The 13,025-nt window shown below is 41.8% G+C and overlaps 1 pseudogene; it reads right to left on the bottom strand.

Annotated features, from left to right (window-relative positions):
• Positions 1-8,701: 8,701 nt before the first annotated feature.
• LOC105296963 lies at positions 8,702-11,002 on the bottom strand (annotated as a pseudogene).
• Between the last annotated feature and the right edge of the window lie 2,023 nt (positions 11,003-13,025).

Genomic DNA, 13,025 nt, shown 5'->3' with positions numbered 1-13,025 from the left:
GTATTTTAAACTTTTTAACATCAACATATTTTCTCTTTTCAGGAAGTAATCACACATCAGCCCAGGAATCTGGAGTGTGACCAGTCTTAAGTCTGATCTCAGTCACCAAATGCCTTTATGGTGCCATTTGTGGAATGCTGACCATGTCCTTTTGGCCTCCATGCCTCTACCTCACTCAAGAACCACATTGTTTAAAATTTTCATCATTAGAGGACACTTGGTTCTTTCAAAAGTGGAAGTACTCTTAGAATGGTTAACACAAAGTCACACAAGGTGTTAATGACCTAATCAGGATGATTTCTGATATTGTTAAAAATAAAGATATTCCTTCCTTCTGTAGCTGCTTTTTCACTCCCTCTCCCATGTGACTGCTTATTGTTGTGAAAGTTAAAAAAACATGAGGTGCAAAGGATTGTTTCCGAAGCAAACACAACCTACTTCACAATTTAGTCTCAAATTCACTTTCTCTGAAGCACTTTAGTACAGGGTATCAATAATGAACGCGATAAAATTTACAGCACACAGAACTGATTACGGTTGTGTCCAGAGGTAAAACTGTGTTTTAAAGAAAATAGTTCAAAGACATGGGTGAAGATTTGTGATGCTACTTTCATTTCTAAAACACATTTCCCACTAAAATTACTTTTTCACTTTTCCTTTAAATATCTTGTGGCAGAGTTACCTAGAAATTCCTGTAAGCAGTCTCCCCCTTCTTTTGTTCGTCGTCAAAGACTGATGAGAAAACTACGAAAACAACACTGATCTGTTCAGGAAAAGGCAAGAATTTGTTCACTTTTATTATTTTATTATTCACCTTTTTTTAGGTTCATAATTAGCAAAGCTTGCAGATTAATCGTTCTTTTCCCCTCGGTTGCACAAAATGATATTATAAAGCTCAAAACGTGGCGAAAGCCTAATTAATAGATATGGATGGACTGTTAACACTTTGTTCTGAGAACGGCTCCACCACACTTCTGCCCTGGTGGCGTTACCAATAAACCACAAGCCATCTACCAAATTCTCCATCTGAGGACTCAAAGAACCCACAGAGAACCAAACTGTGAGCACCCAGGCCCCGGAGTCACGGAAGCCTAAGCAACTGTCAGCCCGTCTGGCGCGGCCTTTATTCACAACTGCCTCCGCGAGGGCCCTGGGTCAGAGACGCACGGGCTGGAAGTGGAGTTTCACGCTGGCTCCGCAGAGGCTGCCACGGGCAGCAGGCCAGTCTTCTCCCTCTCCCGGCCTCATTTTCTCTCCTGCGGTGCTGGAATCGGGTGGGAACATCCCCGAGGGCTATATTTAGCTTAAACAGAGTGTTCAAAGGGCGAGTCTGTAAACTGCCCATACAGTAAGATGCCCCACACATTGGAACCAGTGGCCCTCCCGACTGTTCCCGTTCCGACAGCTCGGAGCAGCTCTCATCCCCGCGCACAGACGCGGTCATGTCCCACCCCTGGCCACCCCGCACGTCCCTCACAGAAACAGGCCCGAGCTGTCGGGGTGCGGGAATGGGGACCTGCTGGCTCCTTCCCTACAGAAACTGCTTCCCAATGGTAGTGAAAGGACCCGTAAAATGTTCTGTAAAACTCCAAAAGCCTTCGGAGCTGTGCCCCTGAGGCGGAAGCGCGGGCTTTCTCCCTCGCGGTGAGGAAGCTGCGGGATGGGCGGCAGCGCCTGTAGCGGCCCTCCTCGCTCCTTTCCTGGCTCCCTCAAGCCCGCGACTCCGGGGCCGCCTGACCTCTGTGGGACCGTGGCCCGCTGGTCTTCGCTCCCGAGACACCTCTTCACCACCCTCCCGCGCAGTGCCAGCAGGAACAGCACGCCAGTCTCCCGGCGTGCCCTGCAATCCAGCAGAGCCCCGAAGCTCCCAGCATGCCCCGCGCACACCACGTGCTCCCGGCATGCCTTGCTATCCTGGCCGACTCCGAACGTTCCCAGCATTCTCTGCGTGCCCGTTTTTCTCTCACGCTGATGACGCTGACAGCTGCTGAGAGCTTCCTGCAGTTCCCTGAGAGGAGTTGGGGTTCACACCAGTGGGGCCAGGCCAGGAGGCTTTGTGGTCCCCGAGGGTGAGGAAAGCTGCATCTGCGCAGTACAGCCCCTGCAGAGTTGTAGTCACCAAAATCCTGCACCGACCTTGCTGGCGGGCTGTCTGACCTCAGGTGCGGAAGTCTACTCTTTGTGTTCGCCTGAAAATTCTGGCAAATTGTCATGACTGGAACGTCCAGCAGCGTGGCGTGGAGGGGAAGCCTGATGCAAGTGGGGTACAGGCGCCACGTTTTCATTTGATAAATACTTATTAGGCGCCTGCTGTGTGCCGGGAGCTTGTCTAGGATTTAGTCATGGAGCGTGAAGCAAACAACCTTCCCTGCCCTTGTGGGGCTGACAGTTTACTGGGGAGGAGGGCAGGCAAATAATAAGATAAATGAACAAAGTATTAGTATGGTAAATGATGATGGACGCTTTGAAGACAGGGAGTCTTGGGAGAGGCCATTACAGAGGTCAGGAGGCCTCATGGAGCAGGTGACGTGATGACGTGAGTAAGACATGGAGGAGGTGGGAGGGGGCGACCATGCGAATATAGAGGGAGAACATCGCAAGAAGGAATAGAGGGCATAAAGGCCCGAGGCAGAGGGGTGATCAGCTGGCTGCAATGCAGGAGAGAAGTAGCAATCACTTAAGGATTTTGAGAATCAGACAGACATGGGGCCGGATAGGTTAAAGCGGAACACAGAGTTAGGCCTGATAAGCCGTGTTTTGTTGTAATAGGTACACCCAGGCTGCTATGCTGAGAATCATCTGAAGGGGACAGAGGACAGGAAGGAGAGCAGTTAGGACGCAATGGCAATTATTCAGAGGAGAGGTGATGCGGGATAGATCAGGGTAGTGGCATGGAGGCCATGAGGTGGGATAAGGTTATTGAGATATTTTGAAGTTAGATTTAATAGGCTTTGAATATGGCTTAATATGGGATCAGAAAGGAGTCAAGTGTAAAGGTTTTTGTACTAAGGACTTGGAAGGATGGGGTTGCTCTTAACCGAGAAGGGGAAGACTGTGGGAGAGGCGTGCTTGGGGATGAAGATCAGAAGGATTCAGTTTTGGACGTGTCGACATTGAGAAGTTGTTCTGGGGAAAAGAACTGTATGTCATAGTTGATGTTTAAAACCACGAGACCAGGTCAGATTTCTAAGAGAGTGAGTAGAAAGAAAAGAGGTCCTTACTCAGAATCCTGGGAGACTCCCATACAAGTTTGAGGAGATGGGGAGGAACCACAAAGGTGAACTGTCAAGAAATTTCTATTAAGAGATTTGCCACTTTCCAACTTTACAGCTATCCAGGTTCCAGAAGTTATGTGTTGAAAGTATGAGATTTCATAGTGTGTTTAATGTTTCCCTTAAAGTATTTGAGTAATTATTTGCAAAGTTTTGGCAAAGAGGTTAGATAGCCCTCTAACTCAGTAAGAAAGTGCTAGATACTTATATGTTGTTTGGTTACTTAGAACCACAGCTGTGAGATCATAATAAGTGATTAATTGTCACAAGGTTGGTGAGCAAAATCAGCCTCTTATGACAAAAATAATTTCCTACTTAATGAACAAAATGCTATCTTCTGAAACTACCATTCTCACAAATGTAACATCCCAAACTTAACATTCATAGTCTGAAGGTTTTGTCAGTAGTCATTGGAATTATTAAAACAAACTCTGAATGATTACAGAAAAGCTCTTTATCCCACTTTGTATATACACATGGGGAAAAGCTGTGTGAAGACAAGATTAAAAAAATATAGATTCAATTTAAATTTTTTAACCGTAGATATTTGCTAGCCTTTCTGATCTATTTAAATAAGGGTAATGCCAACTTCATTTTGAGAAGCACCTGTGTCATTACCTCATGTTCTTGATATCTCTGCTATTGAGCTTATGGCCTCTGGCTTCAACAATAATTTTAACAAGGCAGAATTAAAGATATTTAAAGTTCTTAATTATACTACAGCACCAAACACCCAGGTATGAAATAGTTCAGTTCTAGTCACATGCAAGGTAAAACATATGGACTTTATTTCGATCTTTATTTGAATAAACAAACAATAAAAGAACTGAAAGATTTGCATATTAACTGTATACTTAATTGTACTAATAAGTTATTTTTTAGATGAGAATATTACTTTGATAATATAAAATTCTTAGAGACATTGAAATATTTATTGGTAAAATAATATATCTAGGATTTGTTTTAGAGTAAGCACATGTGAGATGAGGAAGGTGATAAAGAAGAAATACAATTGGCCATGTTTTGATAAATGTTGAAAATGTTCCATATTTTTACTTGTGCTTTTATGCGTTGTATCCACTCTACTTTCGTATATGTTTGAATTTTTCTGTAATAAAAAGGGATAGTTTTTAAAAGGGATAGTTTTTTGAAAAAACTTGTATTTCAAAAGTAAAGAAAGTGAAGATACAGGCTATAAATTGGAGAATATATTTTCACATATATAATCTACAAATGGTTAGTTTCCAGATTATATAAAGAACTTTTACAAGTCAATTAGAGTAAGACAGACAGTCACAGAAAAAAAGCACAAAAGCCCTCTTCCAGCCAGTTAACAACTTGCTCCAAGGTAGCCAATTGCTTACACAAGTTAATTTTGCTTATTTTGAAAATTCATATTAATGGAATCATACAGCATGAACTCTCTAGTGTCTAGCTTTTTTGTAAATATTATATTTATGAGATTCATCCTGTTGTTGAGAGAGGCAGTGTTTTCATTACTAGAAGTATTCTATTGTGTGTATATACTTCAATTTACTTATCTTTTGTAAGGTTGATGGGTAATTAGATTGCTTCCAGTTTGGGATTATTAGAAGAATGCTGCTAAGAGCATCCTTGTTCATTTATTTTGCATTCCCTTTTATTCAACATGGATGAATTTAAAAAAAAAATTTGAATTTTTGAATGGAGAGACTACATACACTATGATCTCTTTTTTATAAAGCATTTTCCATGAAAAACTGAACAAGAAATTGTTGATATGTTCATATGTGCAAAATAATTTTTTCACAGGCAAGGAAATGATAAACATCTTAGAATAATGATTTTGGGGAGGCAGAGGGATGGCAGATGAGAAGAGTCCATAGTCTCTGAGTCAAGTAAAGGATTCATTGGTGTTCACTTATATTATACTTTAAAACATGCACATTCATTTATGTGTATAAAACATTACATCATAATTTTTGGTTAATAAAAAAACTCACTCTGTGTTCATCCAGGGAAAATCTTTCCTCACAGGTTACATTTTGCTGATGAGCTTGTGGGTGGTCTTATTCAGTCACCAGGTCTTTGAGTTATTTGTGTTTCCCTTTCACTCAAGGGCGTTCAAGATTCAAAGGATCTTCTTAAGGATGCCACCCACCAGTTTGACTCTGTATATCCCTTATATGAAGAATAAGATTGTTGCATTGTGTTAAATCATATTTGAACTGTTGAGACATGCAAAGATTAGGCCATATTTTGTGGTTAGGCAAGAACCTTTTTGAGAAAGGTTACCTGAGGACAAGTCAGATCTTTAGATAGGAAATTGGAATAATGACGACAAGACTTCTGTGAGAGTTGCGGCTGGGTTCAGCCTGCACCTTGGCCTAGAAGTTGAAGAGTGTAGATGTCTAAGGTTGTATTTATAAGTGGAGCATTATCAGCTGTCCTCAACTGTGCAGAGGGAGACTGAGACTTAGAGGGACAGTCCCTCACTGGGTGTGCACCTCACAATCACTTAAGGAGATTTGAGAATCAGACTTATTGAATTGGATGGTATCACCACTTCATTTATGAAAGGTGCATAAACTATGTTAGGCTCTAGAATAATTACTTGGTGGAAATTTTTATTTTATTTTATTTTATTTTTTGCTATCCTTCAGCAAAGTCCACTTGAATTTTCTGGTTCTGCGGGAAGAAAACAAAGGGGTATTTATCCACACTCCTGCCAGAGTGTTGAAGAGAGAGCAGGGTGGTGGTGGGTGGTGGGTGGTGGGAGTCATATCAGTGATCAGAGAAAGAAGGATGTGGGGGATGAAGTTGTATCCCAGAAACTAATGTTTACTTCCTTCTAGTGTCAACTTCAGAGGTCCTCGATGATATTTTGTGTAGATGTAGATGTGAACGAAACTTGACTTCTGTCTCTGTGTCTCAGATTTCATTTTGTGACCTTTGACCAACCTTATTGTTGTTAGCAAGCATACCAAAGCCTTCTAGTTGATAATTATCTGGGTCTCTTAAAATGTAGCCAGAAATATTTCTGTTAGTAAATGCTGGAATGGCATAACAACTGAGATAAATTACTAAACTGGTTATAATATAAACAATCATCTATCACAAGACCCAGGAGGTATGGCCCCTGGCGCTACTGTATTCTTTGTCCCTTTGTCTTGTCAATCATTAGTACCTGAATTATGCTAATAAAAACTATGGCCACAGCAGTCTGTAGCTGAGAATAATTTGCACAGAACTGCTGGGTCATGTGTCTACTCTGACCCTACATCCCTGTAAGTATGTTACCCTACATAAATTCTGTATATTTGATGAAGTTCCCTGCTTTGTTTTTCAGTCTGAAGGTCTGAAGATACGTTCTTGCTGTGGTGACCTTCCAGTTATGCCTTTGCCCCTCCATCAGATGTATGTTTATTCAGGTAGGTAGCTGTGTTTCTGACATGAGTCTTTGAGCTCCCCAGCTTGCAAGAACTCTACTGTCTGCACCATCATCTGGGTTACTTATACTCATATGTGGATGCATTGAGCACCTTGGATTGGGCCTAGATCTGCACACTTGTTCATTTTAAACAATTTTCATGCCACTGCTGCATTTATCTTGTCTTTCCCCCTGATTCCTAGACTGGGAAAGAAAAGTTTAGCCATTAGGAGATGTCTAGTACTTTTGTAGTACTTTTGTCTAGTTGTCTAGTACTTTTGCTAGTGACAAATAAATAAAATCCATATTGCTAAGTATGGTTATAGTATAATTATGATCTTCCATACCATCTTCTGTATCACATACTGTTATTTGGTAAAAGTGTTTATTGAGCATGCACTGAGTGCCAGGCACCATGACTGGTTATCCGAGCCCTTAAGGAACTTTAGGCCCCGGGAAGAAAGATCAAATACGCAGACCAATGATGCAGGAGTGCGTGACAGCGAGGGTCAGGGAAGCAAGGACTACTGAGAGGGCAGTGGTGGGAGGGGAAAGGTGTGCTGAGCACGCGCCTCCTCCAGAGTTGACTCCTGGGTCAGAAAGGTCCTGAATCCTTGGCCAGGATAAAGGAAGTGGGAGAAAGTTGGTAAGAAAGTACTCGAAGGTGAAGAGAGCTTGAGTGAGGGTGTGGAAGTGAGGGAAGGCTGCTCTGTCTCCAGAGTTCTAAAAATAGCTAGGCTATAAGGTTTGATGTGTTAATGACAAAGAATGAAAGTAGGAGGAGGGGCAGATTTTGAATAATATTGTATGCTCTGGTGAGGAATTTGAACTTTAGTTATTGGAAGACATTGAAAGGCCTTAGGCAAGTAGTGATGTGATCAGATGTTAATTTTACATCTATGGAAGATGGGCCTGAGAGGTTCAAGAATAGAGGCAAGAAGAACCCATTGGGAAGTTACCGTAAGCAGGCAGATGATCAGGAAAGCACCCCTGCGGCAGTGGTGGTAGGGACGAGAGGAGAGCACTGATCAGAGATGTTTAGGAGGAAAAATCTGTAGGACTCGGTGATGGCTTCAATTTTGAGGGTGACCTGGTTGGTTCCCAAACTTCTGACTTGAGTGACCTAATGATAACACCATCAACTATGTTTCATGGAACTGTCTGGAACCTTGAACCCTTTACAGAGTTAAATAGGCTTATCTGGAATTTTCCTTATCTACACCATTTCACTCTTTTTCTATTTACTTGTCCTAGAGACAAAATGAGATTTTAAAAACTAAATTTAATATTGCAACCATGTCCAATAATCAAACGTCTACTTTCTTTATTTGCCTGTTCCTACTTACAGAAGGACCTAGTATCAGAAGTTAATTGAGGAAAATTACCCTACGTCAGCAATGAACTTAAGACATTCGTTTTAGCTTTGTGACCAGATACTATCCATTGCTCTGTGTTCCTCAGTTCTGCCTCTGCAGTGCAATTGATCAGAGATTCTCAACTGACATTCTGGTGTGTTATAAATATGCATGGGTAAAAGCAACTTTAGGTCATACTTGATTTATTTTTATTTTTTTTGATGGACAATCCTTTATTATTCAATTTAGGTAAGTCCAAAATCAGTCAGTATAGATAAGTAAAAAACTAAACTAAAACAGCAAAAAATGCAGTTTCGTTTGGCAAAGACCCACACATAACACTAGCCCAGCACCTCATCAAGGGATCTGCCAGCAGCACGGTTGGAGACCCCCATCCCACTCTCAGATCTGCCAGCTCACTTTAAAAATCGAACATGAATTCTTCAGTGAAAAAGTCAAATATTTGTTCTCTCCACAAGCAATAAAATCACAAAATCAGCTAAGATTTGAAAGTTACGGTCAGCTAGTATAATTTCCTGCTTTTAATGTGTACATATTTTAGATTTAGTAATCTTTTCCACACATAGACAGGCTTGAGAAAAATTTCAAAAATCAAAAAGCTGTTAATTCATGTATTTTATGACTGTGGTTAGTTCTTCAAGTGTTTAGACTTCAGAGCTGCTAATGACACTAAATTCAATGCCACATTGGTCGAGTCTGTCAGTCAACTTGTTTCTGGAGAAAGAGGCTCCAGATGTGAAGACCCCGCCCACCTTAGGAAGGTCAGAGGCATTCAAAAGAGTTATGGCTGCTAGGACCATGGCTATGGGGATGGCTAAGAAGCCAGCCTCTGGTCCTTTCACTTGAGTACAAATTCTGTTCTTGTCAATATCAAAGCCTTGGCTGTCTCTTTGACCTCAGAATATCATCGTAAATGATGAGGCATCAGTCTGTGTTTGTGTTGGACCTTGTTTTGAAAAATAACCAAAGGAGAAGAGCCACAGGAATTTTATGATAAGTTGCCTTCCAATGCCAAACGTCACAAAGAGTAAAGTGTCGCAAACATCAGCTTAATGACAGTGGTAGAGCCACCCGGTACTGTTACCATAGGTTATCTTTTGATAAGCAGCATATTGAACAGGTGGTTGCTCTAACTTTTCATGCAATTACTACTGAGCCTGCTTCACAACAGACAGATCCACTCCAAGAAAGGAATGGAATAATTGCTGAATTCTCTGCAGTAAGAAATTGGTCACCCTCTTTTCAGTTTTGGACCAATAATTGGGATAGGTTTCAGGTTTGACTCATTTCGTAGTTCTTTCAAATCACTGTGACCTCCAAAACCATAAGCTGCTGACTTCCAGGTACCCTCAGGAGTGCACAACCCCTTGGGTCCTGAATGTACAGTCATGAAACTCTGCATAGCCAAGGATCACTCATTTTATTTCTGGCATATGTTACTCCCAGATCTGCTGGAATGGAGTCAAAGCCACCACTTCCAGTGATATAAACTCCCTTTTTTGCAGCTCTCTCATGATACTTCTAACATGTTAGTTCCAGAAGCTGAGGTTCTCCAGAGGTATCAATACAGGTCGTTCCATTTTCAGTACGTGCTTTTACTGTATGTTCTCCATGAAATCAATATGGACCTACACGACTGAGGATGACTGTTGCCCGTTTAGCCATTTCGTGAAGTGAGGCTGCAGTAGTGATATCACGAATCATCATTCCAACTTCAAGTGCTAGTGTCGATCTTTCCAGCCTCAGGTAGCCCTCTGCAGCACTCGCTGCAGCTTCTACTGGGACCGGCCTGCACCACCCAGAGCAGGTGGGAGTTCCCTTCCACCTGCTCCTGGGCCACTTCCTCAATCACAAACTGGCCAGTGAAGCCTGAGGTGCTGAACAGTACCAGCTGGAAAGGCCTCTGCGGTCTCCATGACAAGCCCACAGCGAGCAGAGGCTCAGGAGGGCTGAGGCCTGGGGCGGCTCATACGTGATTTATTTTTAAATGAATTAAAATTTTAAGAAATTAGAAAAATTTGGAAATTATTGCTAATGGATTTGTTTAGAAATCAACTAGGTTATATATGCTAGAAATATAGGTATTTTTGGAAGGGAAAAGATAACCTATGGTAACATTTAGAAGACATCGATATGCAAATTATCCATGTAGATATTTGAATTGGAGTCCATCTTTGAGAAATACCCATTTGTTGAGAGAACCAGCTCTGTGGTTATAACTATATAATGGCAAATATAACTATCAGTGGGCAGGAAAGAGCTGCTCAAGTGAGTCTTTGACGCAAGTGGCAGAAGGAATTAGAAAAGAAATTGAACAACCTAATGTTTGCTTCTTTCTGTCTTATAATGGAAGAGAAAACTGAATGCTTTTTATGGTGTATTTTTACCTGAGGAACTTTAGAAGTAGAGTTGGTTTTCTAAATCAGGGGTCCCCAACCCCTGGGCCCCGGACCAGTACTGGTCCGTGGCCTGTTAGAAACCAGGCCACATAGCAGGAGGTGAACAGCGGGTGAGCAGCAAAGCATGTGTTTGCAGCCACTCTCCAACGCTAGCATTACCACCTCAGCTCCACCTCAGATCATCAGGTGTTAGATTCTCATAGGAGCACTGGTCCCTGGTGCCAAAAAGGCTGGGGACCACTGTTCTAAATGTTGATAAATTTTTTTTTTGCTGGAGGGGAAGTCAGGAGGAGTTTGTAAGTGTTTGTGTTCCTTTAATTTCTCAGGTTTGTTTCTAAATTTACCTAGATTTATTTCCCTTTGGAGCACCTGCCTGATAGGATATTTCCTCATACCAGTGTTTTAGAATAAGGAAATCTTGTTGAATCATCATCATAATAACACTAGCTAAAATCCGTTGATTGCTTTCTATGTGCCAGGCCCTGTGCTAAGCATTTTCTAATCAGTGGCTTAGAACAGTCAACTGACTAGCTCATAGTCATACATCTGATACCTCACACCTAATAGGATTCAGGCACTGGCACCAAAGTTTTGTTTTTAACCACTTCTAGAGTTATTTGGAACTGGGAGTGATGTCTGAAACAGTCTTGACACTGGATTATAGAGATAGCCATCTACTCAGGAGACTAATCACTCTGCCAGAGGTCACATCTGGAGATTCAGCAGTCCTGAAACCATTAGGGAAATAGTATAATTTGGTTTACTATTTTTAAAATGTATAGGAAAATTATAACACTAAATGCATATATTTGAAAAGAGGGAAAGTCTCAGATCAATAAACTCCCACCTCAAGAAACTAGAGGGAAAAAGCAAAAAATAAACTAAGGTAGAAAGAGGGAATGAATACAGAGCGGAAATCAATAACATTGAATAAAAGAAAAACAAAAGAGAAAAGCTGGTTCTTTGAGGAGATCAATAGAACTGACAAACCTCTAGCAAGGGTGACAGCAAAAAATGAGAGAACTCACAAATTATTGGTATCAGGCATTAAACAGGATATCACTACAGACCCTGCAGACATCAAAAGGATAGTAACAGGCCACTGTGAACAACTATATACACATAGATTTGACAAGTTAGATGAAATGGACCAATTCCTTGAAAAATGCAAACTTCTACAACTCACCCAGTATCAAACATAATTTGAGTAGTCCTATAACTGTTATGGAAGTTAAATTCATAATTTAAAAACTCTTGAAAAAGATATCTGCTGGCCCAGATTGTTTCACTGGAGGATTCTCCAATCTTTTAAAGAATAAAGCCAATTCTACATGATCCCTTCCGGAAACATAGAAGATAAGGGAATACTTCCCAACTCATTCTAAGAAGCAGTGTTACTCTGGTACCCAAACCAGACGAATAAATGCATAAACAAATCTACACACCAATATCTTCTAGATAGAAAAGCTCAACATACTTATGAATGTGTATTATGTACTATAAACAACTATAGTACATAAAAAAGTATTACGTACTATAAACAGCTGGGGTTTATTCCAGAGATGCAGAGCTGGTTCAATATTTGTCCATGTATTCCATCTTATGAAAAGGCTAAAGAATATTTGGAATGCTTGGGAAAATGTTTTCTTCTCAATGGCCATTCCTACAAAGGTCAGAAGGGAGAGGGGGAATGTTAGTGACTAACATTCACCGAGCACCTAAAAGTGGAAGAACTGTGCTCAGCCTCTGGGAGGATGACCTACACGCGCAGCCTGCCCTGTAGCTCTTTTTGGAATTGACTAGCATTGCTGAAAAAGGCCTTACTACATATCAGATGACTTTTTAATATGCTGGAATTTTTCCATCTTTTTTCCCCTCAAACAGTTGTAAACCTTCACATGAGTGCCCACTGGGGAGGTACTCTTCTAGACTGTTCCAAGTGCTACCAATCATTTAGGATTTACCTTAACGATATACACAAGACAGAAGACACTAATACAATAACTCGCTTAGACAGTGGTCAACAGCGAAGACAGAGAAGTACACCAGTTACAGAAATAATTAGAACGTTTATAATCCCCCTGGGTTGATTTTTCCTGAGAAATGGGCCGTCCTGGGGATTGTGCAGGGATGGGCGTAGTCAAGCAAAGTTAGAGTGACAGTTTGTTCTGGGCAGCACTTTTGTTTCACCGAGGCTACTTGACGGCACTGCGTGTTTTAACGTCCACGAAGCTCATTTGTTTCACGTCACGCTAACAGTTTACTCCTGAGATTTGCAGCGGAAAGGCCAAATTAACGTACAGGTCTGGCTGATCTGACTTGATTGGAAATAGCGGCAATTTTGCCGTGAGGTCGCTGCTCCGCACAGAGTGGACTCTGCGCTGGCCCCTGTGAACCCTCCTTTGACAGCCACCCCGCCGCGCTCCCCCTTCCCGCGCACGTGCGCTGCCCGGTCTCCTAGATCGCCCCCGCTCCACTTTCTGCGCAGGTGCAAGGGAAGCCCCGCCTCGCCCCATCCCCGCGCGCTCCAAAAGTCATGATCGTGGAGGGCATCTTCTGCAGCCAATCA

This window comes from Pteropus vampyrus, unplaced genomic scaffold, assembly GCF_000151845.1.
Source record: "Pteropus vampyrus isolate Shadow unplaced genomic scaffold, Pvam_2.0 Scaffold132, whole genome shotgun sequence".
Classification (NCBI taxonomy): Eukaryota; Metazoa; Chordata; class Mammalia; order Chiroptera; family Pteropodidae; genus Pteropus; species Pteropus vampyrus.
Note: the sequence above shows the minus strand (reverse complement) of the source record. Positions and strands in the feature narration are given on the sequence as shown.